Here is a 14042-nt window from a genome sequence, read left to right as displayed (position 1 = left end):
AGGACAATCTGGCTATTTCCAATGCAGGGTGTGCACAGTCCACATTTCAGACGCAACAACATGCTCACAGGGCGGTACAAGATAGAAAGGGAAATAGAAAAAGGAAAAGAGGAACAGCGAAAATTAGAAACACATGAGAACAAAAATAACTGACAGCAATTACAAGAATTTAGGTGAGTTTGGTGAGGACAGGGACGAGGGGACGGTGAGACCCACCCTCACCTATTGTTCCAGGGAAGGCAGGGGCCTGAGGCGAGCGGCGCTGCCGGGGGACCCCAACGTGGTCAGCGCCCCAAACCTAAACTTCACCTAGATGCGAGTAAACAGCTTTTGAGCTACAAAATGTGGTCGCATTTCAAGCTGGACAATTTTACTCACTCCCACCAAGAGTAACAGGAGAGAATTAGGCTCTGTTCCTGCACCAAAGCATTGTTTAAAAAATTAATGACTGTGTAATAGTAAAAGCAACAATGGAGTAAAAGTGACTGGAGGAGAACTTACTTGACCCGAGATCACAGGCCGCGTTACTTCACTGACGTTCAGATGGTGGCTGAGCCCTTACGGTACCAAAACAGACAGACCCACCAGGAGGGAGGTTTAATGCGCTGCTGTATTTTGATGCCGGGAGCCATGCCTGGTACACAAGGTTCTGGGTAAACAATGGTGACGGTGTCAACCACTATGGGCTAAGCACACAACCAGCTACTCCGCCAAATCCCAAGGACAGAATTCAAAAGGCAAAAACAAGCTGGCATTCTCTGTTGGGTCTGCAGACTCAGAGCCAAGCAGTTGCTGAGCAAACATGTCACCAGTGCCTCCTGTGACAAAAGAAGAGGCACTGGTCAGGGGGCTGGGGCAGGGCTCCAGGCTTCCACTGCTCACCCACCATTTTGTCCAGGGGGAGATGTTGGTCCCTGCTTACGTTGCACCGATGTACCGACATTGACTGACGCCTGGGGACTCAGCAGGAGGTGACAGGTGAAGGGAATGGAGCCAGCCTGGGAGTGGCACGGTGCTGGCATCTGTGTCCTCAGCTTTGCCCAGGCCACTACATTTGCCAGCTCATCTACAAGAAGCAGAAAGGGAGAAAGCCGTGTAGATCACGGGGCCCTGTGAGGACAAGTACAGGTCATGGCCACGACATGCCTCGCCCCTTCCTTAAGATATAGAGGTATGTCCGGGGAGGAAGTGAAAATTCATCCAGAGCCCGCCAGGCACCACAAGCAGGTGGGACTCGGGTCCCCTGTGCCTGTCACTCACAGGACTGGTCTGGACTTTCTTTTTATCAATTCTCTGGCATCTTCTCCTCCAACTTACCAACAACCAGAAAGTAGAATCTGATTTTAGACTCACAGAGAATCGCAGAAAACCTCCTCCACATCAGGCCCGGCAGCACGTGCCAGGCCCTCCGACCGACACCCGTGGGACCGCCATGAGCCCTCTCCAGACTCAAGGCCCGAGGCCGTAGGTCGGGGGGGCACAGATTCCCACACTCTCCCCAGCAAAGGGGGACCACCTCTCGGCAAAAGCATCTCACCTTCTTCTGCCCGAGGGACATCTCGATAGATACACAGGGAAACAGAGCAGAATGTGGGGGGTTAGGCAGCCCAGAAGAGCTCGTCTGCACTTCCAAGGCAAAGTGGGTCCGTTGACCTAATCACAGGGACAAAGTGAGGACGAATCTTTCCCTGCTGTGCCCCATGCTCCGTGACACGCCTTTCCCTGCGTAAGGAGCTCATTTGGAAGCCCCTGGCAGTGTTTCTGTAGTCCTAAATTGGCATGGTGGTTGTCAGGCAGGGAGAGAGGGCCTGAGCCGTGCAGGTGCTGGACCTGGGAGGCAGGAGACCCTGTCTCCACCCCCAGCTCAACCAGCACCTCATTCTGCGTCTCAGGATTCAGCATGACATCTATAAGCAAAGGGATGAGACTGTCCCAGGACATGCTGTCCAACAGGAATGAAATGACAGCCATGTAAAGAAAATTTCCCAGTTGCCACATTTAAAAATGTAACCTCCCCAAAAAAAACCCTAGAAACTGATTTTAAGAACATATCTTACTTATTCTACAGTATGTAAAATACTATCATTTTGACATGTAATCAATAAAGAAAGAAACAAGATAGTTTACATTCTTTTTACTAGACAAGTCTCAGCGTCTGATGTGCATTTGACCTACAGCACATCTCAGCTCAGAGCAGCCTCCTCCCCAGCTCTCCTAGCATCAGTGGCTTTGGCTACTCTATTGGACAGCAACTCCAGGGGTCACACCAGGGGAATTGGCTGAAAAGCGGGAGTAAGTGTCCATAATAACCCTAAAAGAATCTCTCTGATACAAAGGCGGATTCACTTTTAAACGTCTGAAAACCGGCGGGTTTCACCTCCCTCACGCCTTGGCTACAAGACAGCCCTCCTCCTTGCTGATCCCTTTCTGGATGTAGGGAAGCAACCCTTCACACAGCCAGGGTGTCCGGGCATCCTGGTAGAATTTCCTGCTCTCTGCGTCCAATCCCACAAAGTCCTCCTTCTCAAACAGGATGTAGAGAAGGAGGATCTTATCCCCAGTCTTGTCGGATGCACAGTCCAGCCACTTGGAATTGAGCATGATGAAGAGAGACTCAGTGAAGTCCTCGATCCTCTTCTCCACCACCCTGCAGTCCTCGTAAATTGAAGGCCACGTCGGTGCGCGGCTGCTCGGCCACCTCCCCATGCAGCACAAAGACAAAGAGCCGAGAGTCATAGAGCGTGGTGCCATACAGCTCCTCTGCACGTGGAGCTTCTCGAAGGTCTTGTCCAAGAGGCAGTCGGTAATGGTGACAAGGCCCACGACCTTGCGGTGGGTCTGGAAGTCGCTCCACCCATTCTCGGGCGCATAGTGGTGACTGTAGTGGATACAGAGTGCCCACTGCGAGCCGCAAGGGATGATCTGCCTCACCAAGGAGATTCGCTTATAGATGCAAAAGAAATTCTCCTCTGCGATGATCCCCACGGATTGGACCACCACGGGGAGAGTCTGGTGGTCCTAAGCACACTGCATGTAGTCAGGGATGTTCATGTTGCAGGCCCTGACGAGAGGGAAGAGGAGACCGAGGTACATACTGTGCTGCGGGCTGCGGGCCTCACTGGGTTGCGGTGACGTGGTGTGTACCAGTCAGAAGGCAGGGGAAGCCCAAGCAAAGCCGTGGGTACAGTTTGTCCTCAGCGTCTGCACATGGCTACCGCAGCTCGGATCACATTAGGCAGCTTTTGGTCTAGGCTTCCGCCCTCTGCAGAAAAGGGTCATTTCTTGTTTTCTGTTTCCAAGCACCTAGCCAGGCCCTGATGCAAAGTCAATGCTCAAAACTGCTGAATAAAGGAATGAATAAAGGAACTGCTTCCACACCCCTCAGCAGGATATAATGCAAAGAAACACAGTAGGATCAAAAGACCTGGATTTCAACTCCAATTTATTTGAACTCCTAAGATGCAGAATACTTGATAAGAAAACTTGCTTTGGGGAGGAGAGTACAGTTCAGTGGTAGAGCACATGCTTAGCATGTATGAGGTCCTGGGTTGAATCCTCAGTACCTCATTTTAAAAAAAAATGAAACAAATAAATTCACCTATTTACCCCCCTCAAAAAATAATTTTGAATTCCAAATTCAAGAAAAAATAAACACCTTGCAATTGACACAACTTTGTAAACATGAGTATACTTCAATTAAAAAAAAATCCTTGCCTTACAAGAATATATCTGGATTATGGAACTTTACAAATGTAAAATGCCTAGGTTACCACCTGCATAAAAAGAAGGAAATGTACAAATTTACTATCCCTCATTTATGAGCTATATTCCCTTTGGGGGGTTTATAACCTCTCAGAGCTAATTTTCTCAGATTAAAAAAAGAAGGAAACATTACCGGATTCTCCATAGTGCTGAAGAATCAGATAAAACTATGATAGCATCTGACCCACAGAGTTTACTCAATAAATGCTTGTTGAATGAATGAATAAACAAGCAAAGTGAATGCTGCTCCCTGCCACAGAGCATCATGTTGGTACTGCCTGGAATTTCCAAGCCCACGTTTCACCCGACTCTACACTAACCATGGGTGACCTGGGCAGGCCTGTGTGCTCCTCTTAACCCCAGTTTAATCATGAATAGAAATGAGGGCAATAACACAAACCTCAAAGGGTTAGTGAGTCATTACTGAATTGTATCCCAACTTTGCAAGATGGAACCTTTAAAGAAATTTGGGCAAAAAGTCCGTAGGCCCTCTCCATATTATCTCTTACAACTACATGGGAATCTACATTATATCTCAAAATTAAAAAGTCTAATTTATTAAAGAGGCTATTGAGGTTAAACGAGCTCACTGTCTCAAATAAGGAACACACAGTACAAATAGGTCAATGCCCAGCCCATGAGATACACTCAGTAAACATTCCCACTGAGCCCACTGGTCCCTCCAACTTCAGAGCACGATGATGTGTCCTCATGGCCAGAGGCCCCTGCACCTGAAACTAACAAAGCTAATGGTCCCCACTTTCAAGAACCCCTGCCACCACCGTAGGACTAATTTTGTACTTGTAATTTTTTTCTTTATATTAAATAGGAAAACGTAATTGCATAGCCTTCAGGCCACCAAAACCTGTCTACAGAGATCATGATGGCAGCCCTTCTTCTTGAAACAATAAAATGAAAAGCCATTTCCACAAGATCTCTGTGTAAATCTACTAGGGAACTTCATCCTGGACTGAGAGGAAGAGGACTGGGGAGGAGGGGGCAATCTGCGGCACACAGACCCATGGGCCACCTGTCCCACGATGGACTTTAGACCCAACACTCACCCTCAAGGAACTTCAAAATAGACACTGACAGAGTGCTGTGGACAAGATTTTTTTTTTTTTTAAAGAAATCCCTTATTCCCTCGCAGGTTTTGTTTCTACCGAGAAACAAATGTCTTATGTGTATAATGTTCCACAAAACACTTAAATTATTATCACCCCAACTTGACGCATTAAGAAACTGAGGGAGAGAGGTTTATCACATTGTGCAAGATTAGAGAGAGTTAAAAAAAAAAAAATTAGAGAGTGGCCACGTCGGACACCGTATTTAAACCCAAGCCCCTGTTCCAGTGCTCACACTAGAAAGTGGGATATACTGCCCCTTTCCTGCCCTCTCCCTGCAATAAATCTCTGAAGACTCTTTTCTGTGCCACCTGGAATCACAATCACTTCAATTTTCCACAAAGAGCTATGTCACAATTTGGATGTGTCAAAATCTATATGTTGAATGGGAGGAGAGATTTGTATTTTCTGTTTCTCAAAGGAAACATGGCTTAAAAGAAACTGAAAAGCACTTTTCTAGTCTAAGTCTTCATTGTGCAGAGAAGGAAACGGAGGCTCAGAAGAGATGAGGAAAGGGCCTTATTAACATATATTGCCTCAGCGCAGCACCAAGCCAGCCATGGGCACTTCTGGGGGAGGATCTGGAAGGCCCAGGAGAATGAGTCTTAGAAAACGGAAAGAGAAGAAGCATACAAAGCCCCGTCTCTACACCATCATACCATGAAGTTCCACCAAATTACCCAGTATGGGTGCAGCCAACATTAATGTGCGATAAACAGGTTATAGAAACCTGGAAGTCTCAACCATAGTGGAAATTCCAACATTTACTTTGTTTTTTTTTCTCAGTTCAAGCATCAGCTCAGTGGGCACTCTGTACCAGGCACTACACGAGGCCTGGGGTTCTCCCAAATACACAACTCTTATATCACGTGAGCAAACCACACACAGGCCCACCAGAAGGAAAATGCCCACAGATAAGGTGGAATTACTGAAACTGAAAGCAGCCAACCAGCATATATTACTAGCAAAAACGGTGCTGCTAGAAATAGACTCATGGACATAGAAAGCAAACTGTGGTTAGCAGGCAGGAAAAGGGGGATTAACAGATACACGTTAATAAATATAAAATAAATGACAAGGACCTACTATATAGCACAGGGAACTATATTCAATTTCTTGTAATGAGTTGTACTAAAAACAAACTAAAAGATATATAGATACATATGCATATGTTTATAATTGAATCTCTGCTGTACATCTGAAACTAACATTCTAAATTGACTACACTTCAATAAAAATAATTTTAAAAAATAAGTAAAAATAAAAGCAACGCCATTTAGAAAAAATAAAAGAATACTCTGATCCCCTTAGCTGTAGGTGCTGGAGAATTCAGGTTACAAACACCAAGTCCACTGGATCACTCCAGCACTGGCTGTCACTCTTTCTGACCATCAGAGAGTCACTTGGCTTCATTGAGTTTATTTTCTCTTCTGTGAAAGGCTTCAGTTTGCAACTAACGATGTATAGAATCTCATCATTCACAAACCCAACAATTAATGAGGACTTCCCATGGGCCAGGCTCTGGAAATATGAAAATATAGGGTCCGAGATATATTCATGGGTAGAAGAAATTTATGCCATAAAGACATTAATTCTTCTTGCTTTGATAGACTGATTCAATACAATTCTGTTTAGATTTCCTACCAGATTTTTTATGGGTAACAAGATAATTTATGGTCAGGAACAACCAAGAATCTTCTTTAGAACCAGCACTGGGAAGGGGTGGATAGGTCAATCATTTCCACTGGTCTTTCTGAAGTGATGAAAACGTTCTGGAATATTAATGGTTGCACCACTGTGAATATGCTAAAGCTGCTGAATTCTAGCATTTAAGTGGGTGGACTTCATGGTGTGTGAACAATATCACAATAAAGAAGTTAAATGAAAAAATATTTCTTGACATTTATTTTTCCCTCTATACAACTAGTCTGCCCCACAATTTAAGAAGAACCAAAAAACCAAAACAAACCGAATTTTGCCAGGAGCTCTTTAGGACTGCAATGTCCCTGAGTCTCCAACGCCTCTGGTGGTGCTGTTCCTGTTAACACACCCTAGCTGGGCTGGGCTAGTTAGGGACTGTAACTATCTTTTTAAGATCGACGGTCACACATTTCACCCTGGGAGAGGGAAAGATGGAGGATGTCACAGCCTCATGCCTTCAGCTCATTTTTAACTGAACCAAGCCTTGCTTTCAACACTGTAATCCCTATCACTATAAAAACAGTGACATCATCAAGCACTGCCATCATAACACGTGAAAGTGTTCAAGGTACTTACCTGGGGCAGAAACACTGAGGGAGGAGACGGAAACTCGCTCAGGACTGACGCTCCCTTTTCCCGACTCCACCCGGAGAAGCTGGGGTTCACAGCCGGAGGCTCTCAGCCCGGGGAGGAGCGCCCACAACACTGAGCTGGCCCCCAGGGAGAGGGGAAGGGAGACGAGTGCAGCCCCGGGGTCGCGGGGCAGGGAAAGCCGGGGGGGGACGCGGGCAGTAGCCCCGCTCGGAGGCCAGCCCCAGTCCCAGCTGCCCCGTCCGGGTCCGCAGAACCCGCCCGCCCGGGACACAGCCCGCCCAGGGGCGGGGACGGGCCGGCGGCCGAGGAGAGGCAGCCCGGGAGGAGAGGACTCGCGGGCGGGAGAGGGAAAAGGGACTCCAGCCGCGGACTCAGGGGAGCCCGGCTGGGGCGAGAGGCGGCAGGTGCACACCTGGCCCTGGAAAGCTGTGGCCGGGGCGCCGGGGCAGGAGAAAAAGTCCTACCAGGCGAAAGAGCTGAGCAGAATTTGGGGCCGATCCCCTGCTCGGAGCTGGAGCTTCCAACCCTCGTTCCAGCTGGCACCGACTGCGCATGCGCAGGAGGGCCAGTGATCCTCTCTGGGTTCTGCGAGAGAAGGTGGGGAAGCGAGGGACGGAGAAGATGGGAGGAGGAGGGGAGAAGGGGAAAAGTGGAGGGAGAGACATGGACAGGAGGAGCAGAGAGAAGGCAGGGATCTGGAGGTTGGAGGAGAGTAGCAGAGATGGAGAGAAATAGTTTTAACTCTGGGGGCATCCTGAAGGAGGCAGCAGTCCTGCCTCTGCACACTTCTCTAACCCTTCAAGGCCCGCAGCTCATATTTTACCTCCCTGGTCCAGCCCTCCACCCAAGGCCTCTGCAGGACCCCTACGGGGATCACACCCGTTGCCCCAAATTGGAGCTGGGTTTCCTTTTGCTCTGGGAACCAAGCACCCGCAGGTGTTGTCGCTCAGAACTACCTTGGAAAGAGTACCTATTCCCCTTTTACACGCTGGGACACAGGCAGGCAATATCTCTGCCTTACCTCCACTCTCCCAGGTGTTGTGCTGGCGGGGAGCGGGAGGTACGAGGTCAGATCCCAGAAGGAGCATACTGCCTGAGTGTTGGTGCATAGTCCCCATCCTTCCTGGGTAAACCACACCCCACCCTCGGGGAACCATCAAGGGCACACAGTATGTCCCTGGGTGTGGGAAAGCTGCCCTCAATTCCAGTGCCCAGCTTGCTAGGAAGATAGGAGTGTTACTGAGTCCAAATTCATTCTCCTTAGTGCAGAACAGGCCAGTAAGTTGGGAGACCAGGTGTTGGGGCATGGAATAGCAACTTTCTGTAGACCTAGATGGCAAACTAATGTCCTGGAAAACCATCTCCCCAAGTCAGAATTCAGGCTTCTTTCCTACGAGCTTGGTTTTTGCAATCTTCTTGATGTAGGAATTCTTTGTTGTTAGAATCCTTTGTTCTTGCAGCTATCTGCCTGGGTCAGATCCCTGTAAACCTCCAACAAAACAAACGTTATTTTCTATTATGTAAATTGTTATCTTTATATGAATGGAAAAGTGTTAAATATCCTTAAAGTCAGAGCCTTCAAAATAGGCTCTCCTGTATATTTTAGGCTCTAGGCAACATTGTTTTACAAGCAAGATGAAGCCTAGGAGACAGAGCACAGGGTTAAAGTCAAAGGAACAGATCTAATATGGAGTCAGATTTGTTCTTTTCTACTACCAGGGCAGAAGACACTTGAGGATTTAAATCCCTTTAAGTTAAAAATAAGTAATACTTTAAAGGAATTTACATACATAGGTCGGAATGTGCATAGCATATCTGGAAAACACACAAAGGATTGTAAACAGTGGCATCTCCAGGGAGGGCTGAAAGAAGAGAGGATGAGGGAAAACTTCTTTCACTTGTGTAATTTTGTGCTCTGTTTGAATTTATTTAACCACATGCATGTATTTCTTTTTCAGTTAAAAAAATGTGTAATGGAGCAAAGTATTAGCAAGCTCAGCAAATACAGCAGCCATGGAATCACTGAGCCATCAATTTTGATTTAAGCCAGGAAGCATTTATTGACTCTCTCCTATGTGCCCAGTGCTGTTTTAAGACTTCTTTTTTTTTTTATAAAATAATAAAGTGCTATTCCTCAGCCCTGCCCACGGCTGGTGGAAAACCAACTGAGTTTTTATTGAGTTTTTTTCCAAGAAGTAGAGATCAGTTATAAACAGAACACATCTTCAGGGCAAAACAGGCGGAGTGGTTTACCAGCAGGCCAGATAGCTTTGAAGGTTTTTCAACAGAGGCACACAGAGGCTGAGAGAGAAAGCCTCCAGGACCCTACGAAAAGCTGCCCAAACTGCCTTATCTATGGCACTACTGAAATAGGAAAGAAAAAATCTGACTCCATATTAGATCTGTTCCTTTGACTTTAACCCTGTGCCCTGTTTCCTAGGCTTAGTCTTGTTGGTTCTGCACCTTTTGTAAAACAATGTTGCCTAGAGCCTGAAATATACAGGAGAACCTATTCTCAAGGCTCTGACTTTGAAGGATATTAACACTTTTCTATTCACATAAAGATAACAAGTTACAGAATAGAAAATAACATTTGTTTGTTGGAGGTTTACACGGATGTGACCCAGGTGAAGAGCTGCAAGAACAAAGGATTCTAACAACAAAGAATTCATACACCAAGTTTGCAACAACCAAGCATTCCCACTTCCCATTTTTAATATAAGAAGAGCCTGAAATCTGACTTGGGGTGATGGTTCCCCAGGACATTATTCTACCATTTCTCAGCTGGCTTTCCAAATTAAAGTCGCTATTTCTTGCCCCAAAACCTGGTCTCCTGATTTATTGGCCTGTAATGCACGAGCAGAACAAGCCTGGACTCGGAAACACAGACATTGAAAGTACCCATTTGGTATATTAAATGACCTGTTTCTACTCATCTTCCTGACGTTTTATTCTCTTGACCACTCCTGCTATGTTTATGAAAAACCTGTCATGTGGACACATTTCCACCTCTAGCCACTACACTTCCAGGTAAGAACTGATGCCAAGAAGGCAATGGAAGTTGCTAGAAGGTATTACCTGGACAAAATAGAGCAGAAGTGGGTTCTGGCTGATGTTCAGGAGCAGGCTGGAACACCTGACAAGATGTTATAAGTACGGATAGACAGCTGGGCACCAAAGGAGAAGCTTCTAAACTTCCATGAGGGACTTGTTGGATAGGAAGGAAAAGTCCCAGACTACAGCTAGGATCCCACCACGAGCTTCCTGGGCGAGTCTGGGCAAGTAATTTAAAATCTCTAGGCCCGTGCTGTTCAACATGGGAGCCACCAGCAGCATGCAGGAGTATGAAGTTATTCTGTAGCCAGACAGAATTATAAAAAGACATTTTATTGCAAAGGCCCAGCAGGTATAATATTTAAAAACGTTATTGGTTATCTTGACCTAACGAGTTATTTTTGTATGTGTAGGTTTCTGTGGTTTGTAAGGCCTGTGACTAATGATTCCGTTACAGTGAATTATTTTGAAATTATAAGTTACTAGACACAGTATCCTCATATCACAGTTGAAAAAACTGATCCACATAAGCAAGGTGATCTGACTTATTAGTTATGAGCAGGGGCTCTTGGGCAAGCCTGCCTGAGTACAAATTCTCACTCTGCCTCCAGGGGGTTCTGTGTGAATCTTGGACAAATTATTGTTGTTTTTGTTGTCGTTGTTATTATTTGTGCCTCTTTTTCCTTACCTTTTAAGTAGCGAGGAATTTGTGGACTCTATCTCCTACTGTGTTGGCAGGATTAAATGAGTAAACGTCTGTGCTGCCCACTTCCCTGGGTTTCAGCATTCTCCAGGCAATCATTGCCAAACTCAGAGGCATTCTCCACTGTCTTCGTCAGTCTGGGATGCTGTAACAAATTACCGCGTGTCGGGTGGCTTAAACAACCAGCATATTCCTTATGGTTTGGAGGCTGAGACTTTCAAGGTCAATGTATCCTTGAGAGGATTGCCAGCTCGAAGATGGCTGTCTTCCCAATATCTTCATATCCCAGAGAGCAGAGAGAAGCAAGCACTCTGGGGGCTTGTATAAGAACACTAATCCCATTCATGAGAGCTCTACTCTCATGACCTCATTTTATCCTACAAATCACCTCCCAAAGGCCCCGCCTCGCAATACCATCACCCTGGGAGATGGGGTTTCGACATACGGATTTTGAGGGGATGCAAACATTCAGTCCACACATCGGCTAATTCTCCCCAACATGCAGTCATCAAACCTGTAGCTAATTTCAAAGTAATATTTATATCTCTCTGCCCATTTCCATTCCTACATCCTTTATCACTGAAGCCCTGTTACATTTTATTCCTTATTTTTCTTGTAGAGATTTAATTGATTCCTCTAACTCCAATGCTCCCCTCGCTCCAGCCTGCTTAACAGCCCTGCCAGGTAAGTCTTCCTTAAAACACCTTCCCATTTCACCTGGTTGTTTTTTAGGTGTAAATGTCAGAATCCTCTCCACACCCCATCCTATACCTTTAATCTGTTACACTACGGCTCACTATGTTATTTTCCTTTTACCAATGTAAGAAATTTCCATAAGCTTAAGAGCTTAAACCAGCACAGATTTATCAGCTTATGGCTGTGGAGGTCAGAGATCCAACACACTTCTCACTGTGCTAAATTCAAGGTAGCAGCAGGTTTCCTTCCTTCTAGAGGGTCTAGAAGAGAATGTTTCCTTGTTGTTGTTGTTTTTTTTTCCAGTTTCCAGAGGTAACCCACCTTCCTTAGCTTGTGCCCCACGACTTCCTCCATTTACATGGTCAGCAGCCTTTCTGAAAATTGCTCTATGGCTACACCTCCCTCTGAATTTAAACTCAGCTGGGAAATGTCCTCCATTTTAAGGACCCCTGTGAATACATTCGGCCCACCTGGACAATCCAGGCTACTCACCCTATTGTCTCATCTCAGGATACCCTTGTCCCATCCAATTCAGGCATTATGGATGTGGCTGCGACACTCACCTGTGTAACATTTCCTCTCATGAGCATTTTATGGTTCAAGGCACTTATTAATGACTTTTTGTTTTTCTTCCTTAGCCTTTCTGCATTCAGTATGTCTGGTGGATTATATGAATCCTTTTTATTTGTTCCCCTGCACTAATCTTTAATAATGTATCATGGGTTTAAAACGCTAACTGATAGACAATTTAGAAGACAGAAATCCTCTAAGATTTTTGTCCTAAAATATCTGTCATGCATTTTGCCATGTACAGTAACATGTCACAGGTGGCTACCCTGTGGCCGGGTAGGGACATGATTCTGCCATCACACTCCCCTCATTCTCACCAATGTGCTGATCACCTAACCAAGGCTCTATGCTCCCCGCTTCACTCACTTCCTCCTCCTTTCCATTGACTACCCTGTTCCCATCACTTCCTTCATTCAGCACATCATTGTTTCATGACCACATTCTTCTCTAAATGGAAAGGGTATCTTGAATCTAATGTCTGACAACTCTTCTTACTGTATATGCACACACTGACCTGCACAGAACCCCGTCCAGCTCTTTATTTTCCTAGAATCTCCCAGAGGAATCAGTTCCATGATGATGGTGATGATGATGATGATATTGACAATGATGACAGGGACCTCTCAAGGATTCTGATAAAGAGGGAATCAATAAAGGGAGGGAATCATTGCAAAATTGCCCCAGAGACAGGCTTAAAAGTAAATAACTGCTATAGTGTTTAATGAAATTGCCTAATATTTAACTATTTTTAAAAATTTATATCGCTGAATTTAAAATTTTAACGGGAATTCTCATTCACCAGTAACCAAGATTCAACTCTAGGACCAAAGTCTAAGGATTTTGATCTTCTAACAAATTGTCCACTAGCCTTTTAAACACGTGATCCTTTTAAAAAGCTTAGTGCTGGGCTGAAAATAAGCAGGATTCATATAATCTCACCAGACACAGTGAATGTGGAAAGACTAAGGAAGAAAAACAAAAAGCCCTTCATAACGTCTTGAACTTCACGTTGCTCACAGGAGAAAATGTTTGCCAAGTTGAGTGTCACATCAACATGACGCCTGAGTGTGATGGGGAAGCTGATCTTCCTCATCAGACATTTATCCTGATTTGTTAGATGCCAACACAGTTTCCTCATTTGATTTGCTTCTAACAAGTATGGAAGAATTTACGTTCTACCAAAAGCAGTCTAAACATTTTCCCCTGCTGTCAGGTCTCTGAACTGAATGTCTCCACAAGAAGGACATGAATATGCTTCATAGGGAATTCTTCCTGAGAAGCAACAGGATTTTCGAGGGCAGAACTGCAGGCCCCCCATGGAGGGCTGGAGGAGGGCTACAGGGGGCACTGGAAAAACAGCAGGAGTGAGTTCAGATACTACCACTCAGGTCGCCAAAGACAGCATTGCTATCTCTGAGGATATGACATTCTCCCAAAAGTTCCATGAGTGAAGGTACCTGTGAACACTAAGCAGGTTGTTAAGAAAGAGCAGCACATAATTTGCGTCACAACTCAATTACAGTATGTTTTGATATTTGGAAAATCATTAGCCCATTGTCCTTTGAAACTGCAGCAGTAGCAATAGAAATAAAAAAGGCTGAGCCGTCTTGGAGACAACAATCAATAAACAATTCTAAATCTGCAGGATTCCTTGACGATATGCAAGCAATGAGCTAGATGTGTCTTGCAGATACCTCTTACTGCAGGGCGCTCTCCTGCAAAGCATAGAACTAGTTTCCTCAGCAGACACAGGGAACCAAGTCAAGATTCCAAATCTTGAGAGATTTACTCTATGGCAGGAAAGATCACACAAGTACATCCAGCCAAATATGAATAAA

General features: G+C 45.5%; 1 protein-coding gene across 1 annotated transcript in view; it reads right to left on the bottom strand.

Annotated features, from left to right (window-relative positions):
• LOC135320998 (trafficking protein particle complex subunit 9-like) overlaps positions 1–7607 on the bottom strand; it is a 115198-nt gene extending 107591 nt beyond the window's left edge. The window contains exons 1-4 of the mRNA XM_064484261.1: positions 7164–7607; positions 3096–3338; positions 923–1066; positions 502–818 (exon numbers count right to left, since the gene is read on the bottom strand). The gene's annotated coding sequence lies outside the window, so the exon portion shown is untranslated. The remainder of the gene's footprint in view (positions 1–501; positions 819–922; positions 1067–3095; positions 3339–7163) is intronic.
• Between the last annotated feature and the right edge of the window lie 6435 nt (positions 7608–14042).

Source organism: Camelus dromedarius, unplaced genomic scaffold (assembly GCF_036321535.1).
Source record: "Camelus dromedarius isolate mCamDro1 unplaced genomic scaffold, mCamDro1.pat HAP1_SCAFFOLD_200, whole genome shotgun sequence".
Taxonomy (NCBI): domain Eukaryota; kingdom Metazoa; phylum Chordata; class Mammalia; order Artiodactyla; family Camelidae; genus Camelus; species Camelus dromedarius.
Note: the sequence above shows the minus strand (reverse complement) of the source record. Positions and strands in the feature narration are given on the sequence as shown.